The sequence below is a fragment of the Mixophyes fleayi genome, chromosome 3 (genome assembly GCF_038048845.1).
Source record: "Mixophyes fleayi isolate aMixFle1 chromosome 3, aMixFle1.hap1, whole genome shotgun sequence".
NCBI classification, from domain to species: domain Eukaryota; kingdom Metazoa; phylum Chordata; class Amphibia; order Anura; family Limnodynastidae; genus Mixophyes; species Mixophyes fleayi.
This window is the reverse complement of record NC_134404.1, coordinates 68,648,749-68,668,044: the sequence shown is the minus strand read 5'-3', so window position 1 is coordinate 68,668,044 and position 19,296 is coordinate 68,648,749. Positions and strand designations below refer to the sequence as shown.

At 40.2% G+C, this 19,296-nt stretch overlaps 1 protein-coding gene across 1 annotated transcript in view; it reads right to left on the bottom strand.

Moving 5' to 3' along the window:
• The window catches only part of LOC142143139 (phosphatidylinositol 4,5-bisphosphate 3-kinase catalytic subunit beta isoform-like), a gene marked incomplete at its 3' end in the record, with an annotated part of 90,004 nt that extends 71,611 nt beyond the window's left edge, over positions 1 to 18,393 (bottom strand). The window contains exon 1 of the mRNA XM_075200851.1: positions 18,195 to 18,393. The remainder of the gene's footprint in view (positions 1 to 18,194) is intronic.
• Between the last annotated feature and the right edge of the window lie 903 nt (positions 18,394 to 19,296).

Here is a 19,296-nt window from a genome sequence, read left to right as displayed (position 1 = left end):
TGAAGAGGATCCTTATTTCAGTCTCCTGGACAAAACCATGTTACAATGCAAGGGGTGCAAATGAGTGTTCTGTTTTGCACATAAGTTAAATACTGCCTGTTTTTTCATGTAGCACACAAATACTTGATAGCTTATTTGTACACTGAAATTTAAAGTTGATATTTGTGTGCTACATGAAAACACAGAACAGTATTTAACTTATGTGCAAAACAGAACACTCATTTGCACCCCTTGCAATGTAACATGGTTTTGTCCAGGAGACTGAAATAAGGATCCTCTTCATTTAAGATCCTTAATGAATCAGGCCCATAGTTGTCCCAGATTTAGGGATATCCAAGTATATAATACATATAATATGGGGTGCACATACTGTTGTCCACATAGAACACGGCAGTCTCTGCTCCACAGCTATCTACAAGGCAATGGTTACTGGAGTGGAATCAGCAAGGCAGTGAGCTGGTGCAAGCTCACACTTTGACGTACAACAACAATTCGGTAGTTAGCTTCCAAAAGGACAGACAGGTTACAGCACAGATTGTTGTTTGTTATTATGGTCAACACAGTTAAGTGGGGAGAAAAATCAATCTCCATTATGTTGTTGTCTGTTATTTCCTTATTTTGAGCCAAGCAGTCATAAGCAGCAGCGTATTAAAGGAATGGCTGCGATCAGGTCAGTCTCATGCCAGCAGCAGCTGCTTATGTGAATAGGTACTTTTATGATATCATTAATAACAATGATTGGTAAATAATCTGGTGCTGTCATATAAACACACCTGTCAGGAAGAGTCATGTTTAGGTGACCAGTCATGAATAAAACACTGCTATCTCATTATCGAGGAGTATTTTACTTCCTGAGCAATATGCCCAGAATTTCTTAAAACATCATCCACCAATTGCAATGTAAGAGACAATCTGGAAATAGCAACAATACATTGTAACATTATTCAGCTTAGCACCAACTTTAAGGGGCATATTCAATTGTCCGTGGGATTGCCGAAAATCTCGCGGTCCGCGCAGGATTACCGTTATTACAGTAATCTTGCGCGGAAAAAGGGAGCTGCGAGCTGAAATCCAGCGAGAGATTACCGTATTAACGGTATTAGTTTTTCCGCGCTCGAACCCACGGACAATTGAATATCCCTATATAAGTCTGTCCTCCGATGGCCAGTATTTATACATCTGGGCTACACTCCCCAACTGACAAAAATTATCTGTATGGGATATAAATTCTGTAAATAATAATTTTATATGTGGTGATGCTGCAGATATGTGAAGGAGCCCCCCCCCCCCGAAATGTTGTGCACTCTTTAAACCCAGCTGTGTCTGTCCACTGCCTCTCAGCGGCGGATAACTATTCCTACGTACATTTATAAACTATAGAGAGGTTTTATTGCTTTGGGGTTTTTTTACTTTTGGAAAAGCAAGTCAATAAAATGTATGTTTATCGCTAACACTGCACCATCACAGACTTGCTGTCCATCTTGTGCACATGTTAGGGTACAGCAAGTGTTGTTGGATAGGGTCATTCTGCTCTCCACTGGCATACAGTACACTGCACAGTTTTAATAACAGTAGTTACAATTTAATACTAATCCCCATCAAAGGCTGTGTGCAAGTGTTTTAAAGGTGAAAATTGTGGCAGCACAGTGGCTAAGTGGTTAGCACTTCTGCCTCACAGCGCTGGGGTCATGAGTTCAATTCCCGACCTTATCTGTGTGGAGTTTTTATGTTCTCCCCGCGTTTGCGTGGGTTTCCTCCGGGTGCTCCGGTTTCCTCCCACACTCCAAAAACATACTGGTAGGTTAACTGGCTGCTATCAAAATTGACCCTAGTCTCTCTGTCTGTCTGTGTGTGTGTGTGTGTGTGTGTGTGTTAGGGAATTTAGACTGTAAGCTCCAATGGGGCAGGGACTGAGATCTCTGTACAGCGCTGTGGAATCAGTGGCGCTATATAGATGATGATGATGATGATGAAATTGTACATTAACAAGGTCATTCTGACTTTTTGGGTGGCTAAATTGTCTTTCAGTAAATCTAATTTCACGATCAACTCAACAAAAGGATAGATAATTACCCTGTAAAACATTCAACACTAGAACTGTCAAATAATTACTGTCAACTTCAGCTTTTAGGATAATGTGCGGTTAGTGCAATTAGACAGAACAAATATCTACAAATGAATGTATGCATCCTCTGAAAGAGACGCGGATAGCAGTGATCATAAAAAATGGCTATCTAAGAAATAGGGGAAACAGAACATACACATGTCAAACAAAGATGTTCACGGGCTACAGAACTAAAGTTCTGGAATAAGAGATTTATCCTGAAACCACTTATAAATATCACTGATATTTCCTAGGTTGATGTCCATGATTGTACGATCCTTAAACCTGGTTGGAGACAGAATCAAACCAAACTTAAAGGATCCGCTGCTACCATCTTGGTGCCAGATACCACAGGACACCTGCAGAGATCTTGTGGACTCCACGCCTCAACGGGTCAGAGCTGTTTTGGTGGCATGAGAGGGGCCTACACAATAGGGTGGTTTTAATGTTGAGGCTGATTGGTGTATTGACAATTTTATTGCTGGCTCAGTGGACATTGCAATATATCTTGACTTCCCCAAGCTCTGTCTGGTGAATGACTGAGAACCTACCAGGGCCAAACAGCAATTGCTACTTGCCTATTCGTTTCCCTTGGCTGAAAGTTGTATGTGTTGTATGCAGCAATACCCGGGCATCACTAGGCTGGATGCACATCCAGGCTTCATCATGAAGAAGGAATGCTGTGCAATGATCTAAAATTTAGTTTTAACCCTTATGTTACAATGAAGGGGGACAAAAAACGCCTACTGTCCTGTGATGTACAATGATTGTTCAACATACAAAATGATCCTTTGTTAATGATTCTAGATAAAAAAAAAATCTAATTTATAAAATAGTAATTTTTTTTGTCCTAACACTTCTTTTGTCAGTTGGTGTATGTAGTAAATGTCTAAAATAATCAAATTATACAAATAAAAGAAAAAGAACTATTTTCACATGTCCATTAAGAGACATCTAAGTACACATAAGAAACAACTTTGACCATTGTATAATTTGCATAATCTGAGATTATTGAATGGACTGACTGTTCTCACAACTGGACTATAGTAAATAACAGTCTTTAGTGGTCCTCGTATTTAGAAGCTCTATTTCCTTTGCACAATATGGCTCAGCGGTACTCTGTTCCCAGCGGGATCATATAGACATCAAAGTTCCTTCATGAGGTCATCCAAGGGAGCCAGCAGATACTATAGGATGCAGGAGAACGCACAAAGGGCAAGCAAACCAGAGTCAGAACAATTTGGCCCAGTCAGGTGTTTAGAGACCCTTATTACCTATTTGCCAGGTAAAGGCTGAACAGTCATAGTACAGGAAATGCATGGGTTTCAGACCAGGGATTTAGATCTTGTCAAGTATTATCTGCAAGAATGGTGAGGAGATAAAAGTTACAGACTGCTGATTCACAGGGATAGTTATTTGAACAACAAAAATATCCCCAGCGGTGATAAGATCTGTTCGGATTGCAGCTGCTGTGAGGAATGAAGGACTGACAATACTATATATACATAGAGTAATGTCAATACACTACCGCTAGTTACCTGGAAAAATGATCAAATCTGTATAAATATTAATGGATTTGGCAAAAATTAATAGATTAACTAAGAACTCATCTGACAGTACCTACTTCATTAAAAATATATCCAAATAGATTAAGTTCGACGAACAATAAATAGGATGTAGATATACTAAAGTAAACTAAATTCCATGTCTCAATACGATCACAATCTGCCAGTTTCAGTGAAAAAAAAAAAAAATTATATATATATATATATATATATACACACATACACACACAAGCATATATATATATATATACACACACACACACAAGCATATATATATATACACACACACACACACACACACACACACACGAGCACTATTTAGAATGTTCAAATCAGAAATATGGGCCAAGGATTGTGTTAGAGCATGGTTGCAGACAGTGAAAGAAAACAGTGCCGATTGATCCCAAAGTCACTCACAGAGGAACGAACATTCAATTCATTCAGTCTGACCACAGAGATTACAGACACTTCTCCGGATGTGTGCATTGATCACTCACGAATAGCCTGTACACTTGTTATCATTGTCTGGAGAAAAGCACCTGACCAGCCGCATTCCACCGATATAGATGTGCTCTCACATGCTGGTTCTACTCAAGAAATAGGATCCAAAACACAAACTTAACATTTGAATGGTACTAAGAGACTGTTGAATAAATTAAACAGTTCATCCTTCAATAACTCCGATAGGCACATAGAATTCAATAGGCACTTGACACGTTCATTTGCCAAACTGGCAAATACTTCAGAAGTATGTGCTGAGATTAAAAGCACCCATGTTATTTAAAGTGGTGCTTACTCTACTTGAAATGTGAGAAGAGGTGATTTATAAATAATTCTGTAAACAAACAAACATTTATACACAGAAGCTAAAAACATAAGTAATGCAATTTTAAATCTGTATACAGTTTTATACGATGATACAAATATATATACAAAAAAACAAACAAACATATAGATACATAAGTATTGAGACACCTGAGAAAAAGCCTAGATGAGAATAATTTTAAAAAATATATAAGCAAAAAAAAAAAAACAACAAAAAAAACCAAGAAATATTTTCAACACCTATCACATTCATTCTGATATTGCCACAGTAAAAACATATTATCCAACCTACTGGCAAGCCACGCTGGGATATGTAGTTACCAATGCAAAGTGTAGAATAGACCACATAAGTGCTGAATCATTGGCATAGAAAAATCAAGCAGACAGCATGACATCACAAGAAAAAACATTATTATAAAAGAAACAAAAAAATGATTTTTACCATTTTAAAACAGCGCTCTTACTCTTTTTTTCTTGCTTCCAACCTGATATTGGAACTCAAATTGGGACATTTTAATTTACTTACTTTTAGGATATTTTTTTATTATTACTGCTTCTCCATTTTAATATATTTCATTATTGTTTAGTTATGTAATTACTGTAAGAAGAGCTCTTATTTAATTGTTCTTAAATTCAATATTATTCATTTAGTTATACCCACTTGTGCTGGTAACCAGCATTTGTATTTTTAATTATTTTCTTCACTCTGTATTTGTTTTACTCTGTATTTGTTATACCAACTTGAGATGTTGGAAGAAGTTTCAGAGATATAGAGCACCGTGCAGGGAACAAATGTAGAGTCATTTTCTGATCAACTGTTCTGACAATCTAAGAAACGTTTCATAGTGGAGATTATTCTCGGCTACAAAATTATTATAAACATTTTTTTACAGACTGATTTCAGACTATTCCCGCAATGCTGGCTACACACCCTGCCACATTGCAACAGTTATTAGCACAGTATTGCAGCATATGTGGCCCAAATACTATTGCTCTAAGCCACAATGATCAGTTCATCATCATCAGAATGCTGGTAAATGTGGCTGTAAGATGACAGTCAATGGCCACTAACAGGACCGTTATGTGGCCAAACTGGACACTGATCTAATGGCTCAGCACTCAGACTGCACCGAGCACTAGGATTGGTGTGTGTGTGGCTAGCTTAATCAGCTAGGCCTTTCATAGCATAACATTTTCAACAAGACAAGGAAGCTTGTAATTAACTTTTTCAACTGCAATTCAATTCACATGAGCCAAACATGAGTCCTGTCCTGCTGTAAATCACAGAAACAATATCTATGGCAAGTCAGGATGGGGATAAACATAGCAGAAAATGATACTATTGCCAGGCCAGCTGGACTGGAAGTCTGGGGCAGAAAAAGTGAAAGAATCATCCAATCAGCAGACAAGATTCCATGGCAGGTGCCGGGCTCTTTGCTTGGTGCAGAGTCTGTACCACCCTGTCCCTGTCAGCTGGCCGCAGTCACAGACAATGCACTTAATAGACAAATTCTCCTTTACATGCTCCTCTCGTGCAGGGGAACTGACCCAACGTCTCTCTCAGAGAACAGAGGAACAGATCTTCAAGACAGATTACTATGCTACACAGCATGATTTGCGCTTTTTATGTAATGAATTATAATTAGTACAAATACTATGGTTCCACTTTCTACACTACTGTACAATAAAATAATATTGTATCTTGTATTTGCTTAGTGCTATCACCGTAACAATTCAGGGTCACTGAGTGATCCATTGTTAATGTTTGAGCAATGTTGGTTAATTAAATTCATGCAAAAGAATTTCCCAAAGCGTATGCAGAAGGCAACAGGGGAATTTCACAAAGTGTTCATGGAGGGATGGTATCAGGCGATACACCTGGGAATATTCAGTTGCACTGCCGCTTCTCATGAAAGTATCACTGTCTTGTAATTTGCTACATAATAGCTCACGCACCAGCCAAATATTTACTGTACAATGTCACAACAGACTATAAGCACACGTGATATGCAAGGGGAAAGAAATTGTACGTTCTTGCTTCACTATTAATCTAGTTTACAAGCATGCAAAAAATGTGTGCTGTCTTTCTTGGCAAGGTTGTCTCCTCTTATCTTGTACCCCATCACACTAGTCTATGCTGGGGCTACGGCAGCAAAAGATCTGCCCTAGGCAGATGCACACTGGGGTGTTTGTATACCTCTCTTACAGCATAGAGGGCAGAAAAATTACCACTAGGTTAACCTGATTGACAGCAGATATAAAACTACACGCAATGAAAAAAATAAAAAAAATAAAAAAAATATGTATGCTGTTGAGCTATTGGTTATAAATAAAAGTTTGTAAAAAAAACAAAACCATTAAAAGCCATAGAGCCGAAACTGCATAATTCCTGCTTACATGATAATTTGGACGGTTTAAACATTACCTAATCTCGTCCTGTTCTTGAAGCAGTTTCTAACCCACGTCATGAGATCATTCTATATACTTTCCCTCCTATTAACCTGTTTTTACCTGGAGCAAACGGAAATCACAACTACCACTCAGCTTGTAGTCACTGTTAAATACACTGGGGTACAATTATGAAATCTGTTCACTTGGTAATTGTATAGTAATTATGCTGTTGCTCATAGCAAACACATTTTTTGTACTGGAAAAATGACTTTACTTCTTTTTTTATGGGCAACACCTCATCTTCCAGACCCTTCCTTACCTGTACAACTGTTTTCATAAATGCCCCCATTGTTTTGGGGGTTTTTTTTGTTTTTTTTTAAATAAATGAGTATTTTATATAAAGCAACATAAAAAAGGTATACAGTATGATCACACCCAAACTGAATAGAAACAATTTCAAGCAATAAAAAGAATATGTCTCACTCATTCAAAAATGTACCTCGTTAATGCTCTACCAGTGTCTGTGCTGGGCGCATATGACATTTCACAGCAGAGCAGGAAACCCCAGGACCTTAATAGCTCTGATCTGTACTTACTAATGGAATCATAAGTGTAACCACACTACTGCTAGGCTGGGATCAACAGAACATGCTTTTTACCTTGCACCATGAATCCAGAGATAGGTGCCAGAAGTGTTCATGCTCAGGGGCTTAGTGGTTTAAAATTCATGACACATATTATACAAGACAAAAAAGGGGAATACTGGGACAAGTCTCTAAACAGTCCAACTTCTAACCCAGAGCGTTAGGAAAACCCATAACAACAGAATAATATCATTAGCAAAGAAACAAGCGGGAAGACCACAAGCAAGAGATTTTATCTTAGAGAGTCGGTATGGAGCAGCCCTGGCCAGAGGGAGGCGCACAGGAGCAACGTTGTACAGGAGGTGACAGTGCAGCTTTAAGTGAAAAATGTTTTTTTACAGAACATGAAGAAATAAGAAAATGGTATCAATGTATATATATGACATTTTATGTTTCTCTAGTAAAGTACTGCATATAGTATGTGTTAAAAAGACATTTCATATGTCTAATGAGGCACTCATTGTTAATGTAAATGAGTTACTTTAACATGTCATTGGACATTGCTGAATAATATGGTATAGAATTTCCACTCATTTTCCCACACATCTCTAAGGGATGCGAGGGAAAGCGAGCTGAGATTTTAGTAAAAACTCTGACACGATGGGTCTCAGACTGTTCAGTCAACTCGCGGCCAATTGAATTCCCACCTCAGTGAACACAAATAGTAACAAGCGCACACAAGCAAGACGTTAGAAATTACTACAAAACATACAAAAAGCAGCAACACAATTAAGTCAAAACACTTATTGTTTTTGTACTTTGTAATAAAGACCAAAAAATTTAAACAAAACAATATTTTATTTTATTTGTCCCTTAAAGCAGTAAGGTAAGTAGACAAGTAGACAACATAATTTTATTACTTGACTAATTCAACATAAAAATATATAAAAACACTTCAATCAGGCTGGAAGACTAAAGTGCTCTAGATAACCTACATAGCCAATAAAAGAATCACCTTTGATCCAGTGGTAATAAATGACAACACTGAGAGCTTGCATCAGTGTTCCACACACAGAAATAAGACAGACAGATATACACGTACTGTTAGTGTGACTGTTGGATGTGGCAGGTGGCAGTATGCACAAAGGTCAAAGTAGAGGATATTTAAAGGTTAGGCTGTCTTTTCAGCTGTTAGAGCAGAGAAGGGAAAATTGTACAATTGCAACAATTCATTACAACCAGGGGCTGCTGGTTGTCCACCAATTGTCTTCCCAAAATAGTAACCTCAAACTACTATTCATTTAGCCTCAATCCAACCACTTCTACACGCACAGATCTGCCATATTATACACCAAAAAGAGGCCACCACCCACCACTAAAAAAAAAAATCTACATTAATGTGTGTGGGTAAAAAGGCCGTACCGACACAAACAGAGGATCTCCTTCACAGATCTTTGCAGCCAATGGGGGGGGGGGGGGGTTAGCCGAATGGGAGTATCGGGGATGAGGATGGAAGTCAAATTTTCATTCTTCTATTCGTCTTACCCAACACAACGGGCCTGATTCATTAAGGATCTTAAATTAAGAAGTTTATTTAAGTCTCCTGGACAAAACCATGTTACAATGCAAGGGGTGCAAATTAGTTTTCTGTTTTGCACATAAGTTAAATACTGACTGTTTTTTTCATGTAGCACACAAATACATGAAAAAACAGTCAGTATTTAGCTTATGTGCAAAACAGAAAACTAATTTGCACCCCTTGCATTGTAACATGGTTTTGTCCAGGAGACTGAAATAAGAAACTTCTTAATTTAAGATCCTTAATGAGTCAGGCCCTACATTTTTAGATTTGGGTGGGGTTATCCTATCAAAAGGAAGTAATGATTAAATATTGAACAGCTTATTTTGCCAATTTAAAGCACTAGCACATCTAATGCTAAGGAACAAGAAACAGTATCTGCAGAACCTTGCCGGATTTACTGGGTACAGTGATCTATAATGTTGGCCACACACAGAGCACTACTGCAGACAATATCCACAAACTCGCCAAACTCACTACCTGTGAGGCCCCACAAATAGTCCGATATAACAATTAATACTCATTATTAATCCTCATTAGTCAGGGCTGTAAATCCAGTCATCTGCCCAAGCGTCACCCATTTGCTTAAATGGGTGTTGGAAGCTCGTATCTGTCTAATTTGGCCACGCAAGTGATTGACCAAATGTTAAATCAATCCTGTAGACCACTAGGTTGTATTGTTCACTTAACAGCCAAAACAAAACAAAATAAAGTTCTCGACAGACGACTGTATGTATAATCCGAATCAAACAAAAGTTTTGATATTTTTCAGTACGTCCCAAATTTTGCTGCCAATATTTATAGGAGGAGGAACCTGGGGCAACTGATAATGTATGCAATGCAGTGGTGGAAGTGGGGGTGTATACAGTGGTATGTCATACCGCCACTTCTCCTACTGTCTTCATTGTAAAACTATCAAACTCCATTCACTTATATTCCCAGTACATTTTCCATACCACCACTTTTGCAATGAACAGAAGAACAGTGTTCATAATATCAGAATGTATTGTGTTCATAGCACAGACAAGAAGAAATGTGTCGCTTGCTCATCAGAAGATGAATACAAATGACAGCAATGGCAGTCACTCATCTCAGCAGTTTGTATTCTGCTGTCTGAAGTGACTGTACCTCGGTACTTTTACATGTAAAATTAAAAAAATCAAACAACAAAAAGCAAACACTGCAAAATAAACAAAAAACAAAGAAAGAAAACAGTATAACAGCTTTATGAACACGAAAAGCATCTGATGGCAAACTAGTTAAATAGAGACACTATATTTAAAATTCTAAATAACAGCTTTAGGAAGAACAATGGTGGGCAACAGACAGCCCTTGGGGGGAGGTGCGCGAGGCACGTGTGGGAAGTTTGGAATACATGTGTGATCCAAGGGCTTTTAGGAGTCTGTGTGCATGTGGGGCTATTTTGGAGCAAGTGGGAGGTTTGAGTGTAATTCTGGACTAGGGATTGGCGTTTGGGGGCATTTTGGGATGAGTGATGTGGAAATGTAGAGGTAGCTTTTGGGCAGTTTTTTCATTCTTGAAATGAAGAGTAATATGTGGGCCTTCTGAAGGCTGGAGGGCCACACAGCTCTTGAAGTATATCAGGTTGCCCATCACTGGGGTAAACATATTCAAAGTTTAAAAATAAGAGTTCCAGCAATAGTGAATGGGAGTGTAAACATGCAACTATGGTGAACACGTGTGTATTTGCTTTCAATGGCATTGCCTCCTTGTGAAACCAGCGAATCAATAAATGGCAAACGTCACGCTAGACACAGCTGTACTACACTGAAACGGAGATAAATAATGTGACATTTTTAGGCCTACTAAAATATTTACATCCATATATATTGTGCCAACACACTGCAAGTAAACAATCACATTGCTGTTATTTCTGACTGCTGTACACTGCTCTGGGCACTGAGCGGAGGAGACTGCTGTACACTGATCTGGGCACTGAGCGGAGGAGACTCCAGTCTGTGCTCAGAACCTGGCAGAGGAAACTGGAATGTGAGGAATTTGGAGCTTTTCACAATGTTCCCAGATAACATCTCTCTGCTGTAAGATGGGTGCTCCAGGTAGAATATCAACACTTAACCACTTCTACGCAAACAAGCTTCAAGTAGACTTCAGCAACAAGCTCATTAAGAAATGACCCACCTTTACACTATGTTGTCATCAGGAGCATTTGCCAACTGCTTTCAGTCTCTTCCTGCCAGTGAAGCCAGTTCTCTTGTAGGTATTGCAACAGTCAGGAAGTCTTAGTTACACATAAGTCATTATTTGCTACCCTGCTGCTAAACCCTTTAGATACAATTCAGGGATTATCATCCTTTTGATAGTCTTACTTGCGAACTGCACACAAGGACCTAGGCAGTATTACTCCCTTAAACTGGGTACACACTACAGAAATTTCGACAACTTTTTATGAAGAGCGATTTTACATGCGATCGATGATCCGATCGCTCGGTCCATGGACTGCATACACACTAGCCTTGTTTGGGACGATATAGGGAAGAGCGGACGTCCCTTTAGCGACTTTTTACAGCCATGTTGTGGTGAGCAATGACTATAATTTCGTACTCACTGTTGTGGATCGGTCGGAGGTTTATACACACTACACAGCGGAAACGAGATTGGACCAAAAAATATTAAACGGTACGACCAACCAAATGAGGCGATTATCGTCCATTTGGGCAGACTTTTGACCATTGTGTCACTGCACACACTGACCCGACTTTTGAACGAGCGGTGGTATGTCGGCCGTTTGAGCCGATTATTGGATGAAAACAGTATAGTGTGTACCCAGCTTAACAATCGGAAAGTCCCTGAGCTGCTGCAATTTGCAGGGCGTTTGAATAGACAAAAAAAAAAAAGGGAGACTGTAGCAATACAGAGGAACTGCAATGCAAACAAGTCATCACATCCACGTGTTCCGTTCGTACAGAAGTTGGGACTTGTACATGAATGCAGGACAAGAATGCAAACCAGCTGCTTGTAACACAACTTACATGTGGGGTCTGACAGCGTTATGCCAGTTGTCATATTGCCAAAGTAACACAGCCTAAAAATAGGGTGGGGCTGTTAAGAGGGAAAAATGCCAAAGGAATAGTTATGCCAAAAATAATGACTACGCAAAAATGTATTCTGTAAGCTAGGTTTCAGACTTTGTAGGACTCTTACAGTGCTGAACTACAACTACCAGCATGCTCTGCCGTTTCCACATGGAACAGGAGTATGCTGGCATCAGACAGCTCAGTACTGCTCTGGTACCATTGGGTGTTACTCTTCTTGCAGGCATATTAAGAACCCCTCAAAAGTGATGCATGTTGCACTGGTGAGGCATTAGTAATAGAAACAAATTGAACTTCATTTGCTACAATGCCACTTTTGGGACTTTGTATACAAAGAAACAAACACTAAATTAACATAAAGTTATACTGAAAAGTGCAGTTGGACATCCACACTTTAATTCAGTCTTCAGGTATTTTCTGTACTTTTCTGCAGGGAGGTATGCACTCCAGTTCATACTTTATATCATTAGGTAGTTGGCAGAACAGGGATAGTGTACCAAACATTTATTTACATATTACACATAATCAGTAGGCAGCCTAAATAATAAAGTCTTTGTAACAGTAGAGAGGTAACACAAAAATGCTTTTACATTCATTTTTATTATTTGTCTGTAATGCACCACCATATTAATTAGAGCTTTAGAGGGAACATCAAATCATTTCCATCTGTCCCTGCACCACAGGAGCTTACACTCTAAATTCCCTGCCACACAGACACTAGGGTTCATTTTCATCAAAAGCCAATTGACTTACCGGTGGGTTTTTGGACCGTGGAAGGAAACTGGATCACTCAGAAACCCCACATTAACATGTGGAAAACATACAAACTCCACACAGTTTCCACCTTGGTCAGAATCAAACCCATGGCCCCAGCGCTATGGGGCAGCAATGCTAACCACTATGCCACCGCCCATTAAACTAAACAATTTTTTTTAAAAGTCCTTAACCCTTTCAGCACCAGAGGGTTCGTGTTAATGTGCCATCTCAGAGATTTTTTGTGTCACTATCTACTTTGTTTCCCCTGTCAAGACAAGCAATAGGACCACACGATCACCCGTGCATAATCATAAATATGCAGTGAGGTTAATAGAATAATTTAGAAGCCAACAACATTTTTAGGACTTGTTCACACAGGCAATATGCTGTACTGTGTTACTGAGGAATGCACACAGAGGACTGCAACCGCAAGGGTAGGGATCACTGTGCAACTTTGTGTATCACCAAAACTGTCTGTACACCACAATAAAAGCAACATGCCTACCAGTGGGTAGATCTAGGCAGCAAAATGCTCACTATCGATTTCATTGAAAATGCATTAAAGTACTATAAGAGCAAACACCATCAGAGTGAACAAACATTTACATTTCATGGAATAACAAATATAAGCCATGCACAAACAATATTTGTGGCCTCCGGCATTACACATTCTGCCAGAAAACAAAAGCAAAACCTAAACCCCTGTCCCAGTTTTAGACCAGAAATCGTACGTGCCGCAGTGGAGTGTTCAAGTGCTGCCAATGGGGGTGTGCCAATAGGATTAGAAATGCTAGGCCTTCCTCTAGCCAAATCCACTGACATGTATAAAACAGATAAGCACGGCAAACAAATGCTGCGGACACAGATTCCTACAAAGTACCCAAAAGTCATATGCTTGAGTATGATATGTAAGAACCTCACACATCTCATTTACAAATATTGCGTTTAAGTGCAAAATTTGCAGTAAAGCATTTGTTTTTATTGTCTTACTAAAATATCTTGTTTAATCTCACCTGACTTCCCACTATAGCAGTGTTCAAATGTAAACTACAATGCCATAAATAATTTCAGTCTTTTAGTCTAAAGGACCAGAGGCAGCAGTATGAGAAGAATCCACCAACACATTGTTCAGTCTGTATAACCACCAAGTACCAGCTGGGACCTTCAAACACAGCGATGTCATTGAGAGGAAGCAGCGAAGGTTTATCTTGCTGATGTCTCCTTACAGGCTATAGAAATGAAAAAGGTTTGAATGCTGCCATCTACTTTAAATATTTCCTCCTCAATCCATCACAACCAGCTATAGCAGCACGGTGGCCTAGTGGTAGCACTTCTGCCTCACAGCACTGGGGTCTCGAGTTCAATTCCTGACCATGGCCTTATCTGTGTGGAGTTTGTATGTTCCCCCTATATTTGCGTGGGTTTCCTCCAGGTGCTCCGGTTTCCTCCCACACTCCAAAAACATACTGGTAGGTTAGTTGGCTACTATCAAAATTGTACCTGTCAGACTAGGGACAGAGAGTCTTTGTGTGTCTTTGTGTATCAGGGAATTTAGACTGTGAGCTCCAGTGGGGCAGGGACTGATGTGAGTGAGTTCTCTGTACAGCGCTGCGGAATCAGTGGCGCTATATAAATAAATGGTGATGATGATGATAGCTTCCCACCAAGGCAAGACTGGCTCAAGGTGGAGGTATATGAGGAAACTGTCTTAGGCCTTAAAGGGTTAAAAGTCCCAAAGATCATATCAGTGAGTTACAAGCATAAACAACAGGTTTTCAGCTAGACCACAAATTCTTTGTTGATTATACTTTCTTCCCACCCTTCATCTTAGAGAGATGACAGCTTAACATGACTCTAGCTCTACTTTTCAATTCCATGATTTAATATAACTTATTCATTTTAATATGTTTCTTGTTCACATGCATTTATAACATAATGGTTATTTTAGTCTTAGTTTTCTACTCAAAAAGGTGCTGATATATTGCACTCTCAAATGATAAAGTCTAGTATTCAGTGATGCTTGCTGTGACATCACCGCCCCTCTGTGTGATTTAGGCAACCAATCAGCCGACATCCCCCAGCATTCCTATCTTCTTGGAGATTAGTAAGACAATTGTATAAACTCTGACTTCTGAGCTGTCTCTGAGTAATGAGAGATAGAGGACTGCCACCCTCCTATGCAATGTCTGCTCTGTGTACGGAATAGAAGAAAAAGTATGCTGGACCAATTTACTTACTGATGACCTGTTAACAGACATGCCCAATTAAATAACTAGTAATATATTATAAATAGAGTTATTTGTAAATCTTACATGCACAGGCCAAATTGTCATTGTTGTTGCCTTCTCAGGCTCCTGGATATCATGCTAACAGTATAATGTAACCACCTGTACCAGTCTCACCAGACTTCATTTTGATATTTCCCTGCAGCTTACGCCTGCCTTAACTCACGCAGCAATTTCTGCTCCATAAACAAATTCCCTAAACTCATTGATCCACCAGAGTTGAATTGCCAGAGCCCCAATCTGCATAGTACTTGCACTGTACCCCTTCTCTGGTGGACACATCATAGTGGGTGGCCAAGCTCCTCTTTTGGTCATTTCTGACGCCTCCTTGGTGGCTGCAGCAACCGCCACAACAGTTATATATATTCACATTCCACTGCCTCTCCTCACACCAAGTGCACCCCACCGCTGGACGCCACACAAAACAGCCTGTCGCTAACGGCAGCTTTAATATTGGTGGCTGATAATGCTTTTGCCTTACCGTAGCCACACACACTTTACCCCCCAACAGCTACAATTGTAATTCTGCAACCTTCTGTATCAGGTATCTCCGCACCTCTTCAATTATAAGCCCATTTGGGTAGGGCAAATTCCTACCCATGTCATGTCATTGTATGTAATTTGTTTGCATTATGATCCTCTAAATGTACCGCACTGCTTATTATGTTGGTACTTTATAATAATTGTAAATCTCCTAATTTTCCAACTAGCAGTAAAATATTGGCATGACTTTGGCATATTACACTTGGCGAAAGAAAGACACACTGACATCAAATAGTAACGCGCTACGGAATCTGCTGGCGCTATATAAATAAATGTTGATGATGATCATCAAATAAGAACATGCAAAGTGTGCATCTTGTAAGCATAGACTTAAATGTATGTACAGAGCAATAGAAGTAAAACACAAGAAAAACAAACATTTGCTTTGCTGTGTTGTAAAGGACCCCTGGTGACACAGTGTTTGCCATCAAACATGCAGTAGTGGCCCTAGTGGGGTTGTCAGGAGGCAGTGATTGAATGCTGTCTTCCTCAATACAGAAAAGTGCGACAGTCATAGCAGCTCTCCTGTAGTGACACATTGGACAGAAGAGGAAACTCTCCTCCCCACCGCTGCAGCTCTGATGATGCATATACAACAACTTGTAAATCCAGATAAATAAATTCTCAGTTATGGCATCTGCTCACAATCTAAATTTATCAGTGATTGTATCTGTGGACAGCTCGGTGTCTGTGCATGTCTAAATAATAGTTTTGCAACTCATAGTTATACAACATATGTATGTAAATTGTATTTTGCACTAAAAGTCAAGTAAAGCTCCCTTTTCCTGTTACGTCCCACCCCTGAACCATAATTACACTCATTGAAAAGAAGAAGTGTGAGGAGGAAGTTTGACTGCGAGAGTAAGTAAGTGAGCAGAGGAAGAGAGCGAGATGATAAGAACTTCGTAACAACACCTCATCCTGCCTGACATAGTATTTATTGGTGACACAAATAGTAACGCAACTATTTTTGTACACATTGAAAAGTGACAGAATGTATTCTGTGCAGGACAGTCTCTGACAATAAAAGTAACTTTTCCTTCTAGCATCTATGGTAGCAGAATTATTTTATCTAAAATATCCTGTGTACACAGACAGACACACACACGTCTTCAATCTTGCAGATAAGACATTTGAAAAAGTAATTATGCATTAATCAGCTTGCTGGATACAACAGAATGACATAAATCCCAATACTTGTCCACTTACCAGTCAAATACTGAAGTTTATTCCTTTGTCAAGTCTCCACAGGTAGGTAGGAATTGAAGCCCTTTATACCACAGAGAATGGAAAACCAACATAAAAGTATTTGTATATCTGTTAGCTTGTTGCTGTGACACGGAAGCCCAAATGCTGTATTACTTGTCATTATGTGAGATTTATGATAATATGAAAAGTGATAGAAAAGAATTATGACACAAAATGGTAAACAGGATAGTAATTACACTCATTACAATATGGACAAAAAGGTAAAAATCAGTCCCCACCTTTCTCTAAATCCCCATACAAGCAGTATACAGTAGGGAAAGAAGCCCTAGCATGAAACACAAAAATCCCCTTTGGATATCCATGAGGAATGTTAAAGCATATGCTTTGTCCATAATCTGTTTTCTTAATGACAGCAGCAATCATATACACCCTCATATGCACACACAAGTCAATAGCTGAAGGGCATTGAAAAACTAAACTAGGAATGCACAGCACATGTGTAAACCGACCCACCATTGCATTGGAGGGGTGTGAACTAAACCTAGATAAGTAACAATTAGAAAATTATATTTACCGTTTCAATAAACTCAAGATAGTAGGATTTCATATAAAGTAACATTTATCAAATACACACACATTAGGTGACACTCTATAACAGCTGTAGTAGAACTACAAGTCCCACAAAACTTGGCGATACAAGGGTTACCTAAACATTCCATGCACACTCTCTATCCACACATGTATGCACATGTCATGCCAGGTTTATGTTATCACGATATATATTATAGTCACAGAAAAGACATAGTTGCCAAAAATGTAAAACAGTTTCCAAGGACACTTTGCTGCTGAATGGGCCACACGTGATGGACCTAGGAGCACTACAATCCTCATCATGTTACATCTCCTCAATATATCTACAACAGACTACCTTGAATGCTAGATACTTCTCTTCAATAAATGTCAACTTATACTGCCCAGCAAAGTAACGCATGTTATAGGAATGGCATGTAAATGGCAGGAAGAGAGCAATTGTATAGTGCATAGTTCCAAAGACAATCTATAAAACCAGAACTGTCACTGCAAATCACAGACACTGGCAATTGTTTAAAGGCGCTTATTATAAATATATGGAGAGTACATCAGACCAACACATACATTAAGAGGTACGTAATACAGATCGCACACAACAAGCCCATGTAGTTTACGCGCCGCTGAACATTCCCAGATACCCCCATGCGGCAATAAACCCGCAGCTCTGATATCCACAAGAGACACTTACCGGGAGCCGCAGAGACCGGAGCAGAAGTGACTGTGCGCGCTCCCGCTCTGTGCACTGTGATCTATGTCCACAGCGGGCGCTGCCGCCCTCTCTCACAACGCGCGCTCCCGCACCTCCTCCTCGCACTCTCTGCTCCTTCACTTCTTTCGCTGCTCTGTCTTCCTCCTCTTCCTGCATTTGTCACCGGGTGCCTTGTGCTTGCACTTCTCTTTCCGTCCAGCCTGCTGTACTCCTCACAACACACTTCACGCTCCTCTAATTGTCCTAGTCCCTGCACTACACGTGATCTGTACTACTGACTCGTTTAACACAGTTATTGTGTGAATACTATTTCCAATTCCAGGTGCATTTTGCTGAGGGGTGTGAGGTGGAGGACATCAACCCTTTAAATTTGGACACATGAATTGCACAGACTGCATGGCTTTATTGCAGTGAAGAGGTGCCCTGTAGCTGCCGTGCCCAGCTAGATGGCGAAGAAAGAAGAGACTGCAAACTACCACCAGTCCTGCGTTTCAGCGGTGAGTACTTCCATCTTCCCTGACAGGTCCCGGCAGCAGAGGATAAGTGAGCCAATTAGGGCTCACCTCCACCTGCTGGCCAATCGGTGGCCGGATAGGTGAGCCAATCCTGGCTCACCTCCGGCTGTTTGAACTGTTGGCGCCGCAGCGAGCCAAGCAGAGCACCGAAACGGAGAAGAGGCGCCGCCGGCTGGAGGGTCTGGAGGACCCGGAGATGACGACGTCGGGACAAGTTAAGAGTCCTGCGGGGAGCAGGCGAGTATAAAACCCTCAGTTAGGTCGGGCAACAGGCCCGAGGGCAATTCGGGCATTAGGCCTGTGGCGCAGTTAGGACAGAGGCACGGTTTTCTTGGACACAAGGCCCCATAGTTAGAGTAGTGGGGCATGAGGCCCCATAGGTAGCTAGAGGGGGGGCACAAGGCCCCATAGATAGAGAGCGCTGGGCACAAGTCCACAGCAGCAGCATTTGGGTGCAATGCCCTTCAGTGTAGAGAGGCGCAGGCCTCTAAGTTAGTGGGGCGCTAGGCTTCTGACAGAGTAGCAGGGCGGCAGCCCTGTAGTTGCTAAAAGGACATTGGGTCCTT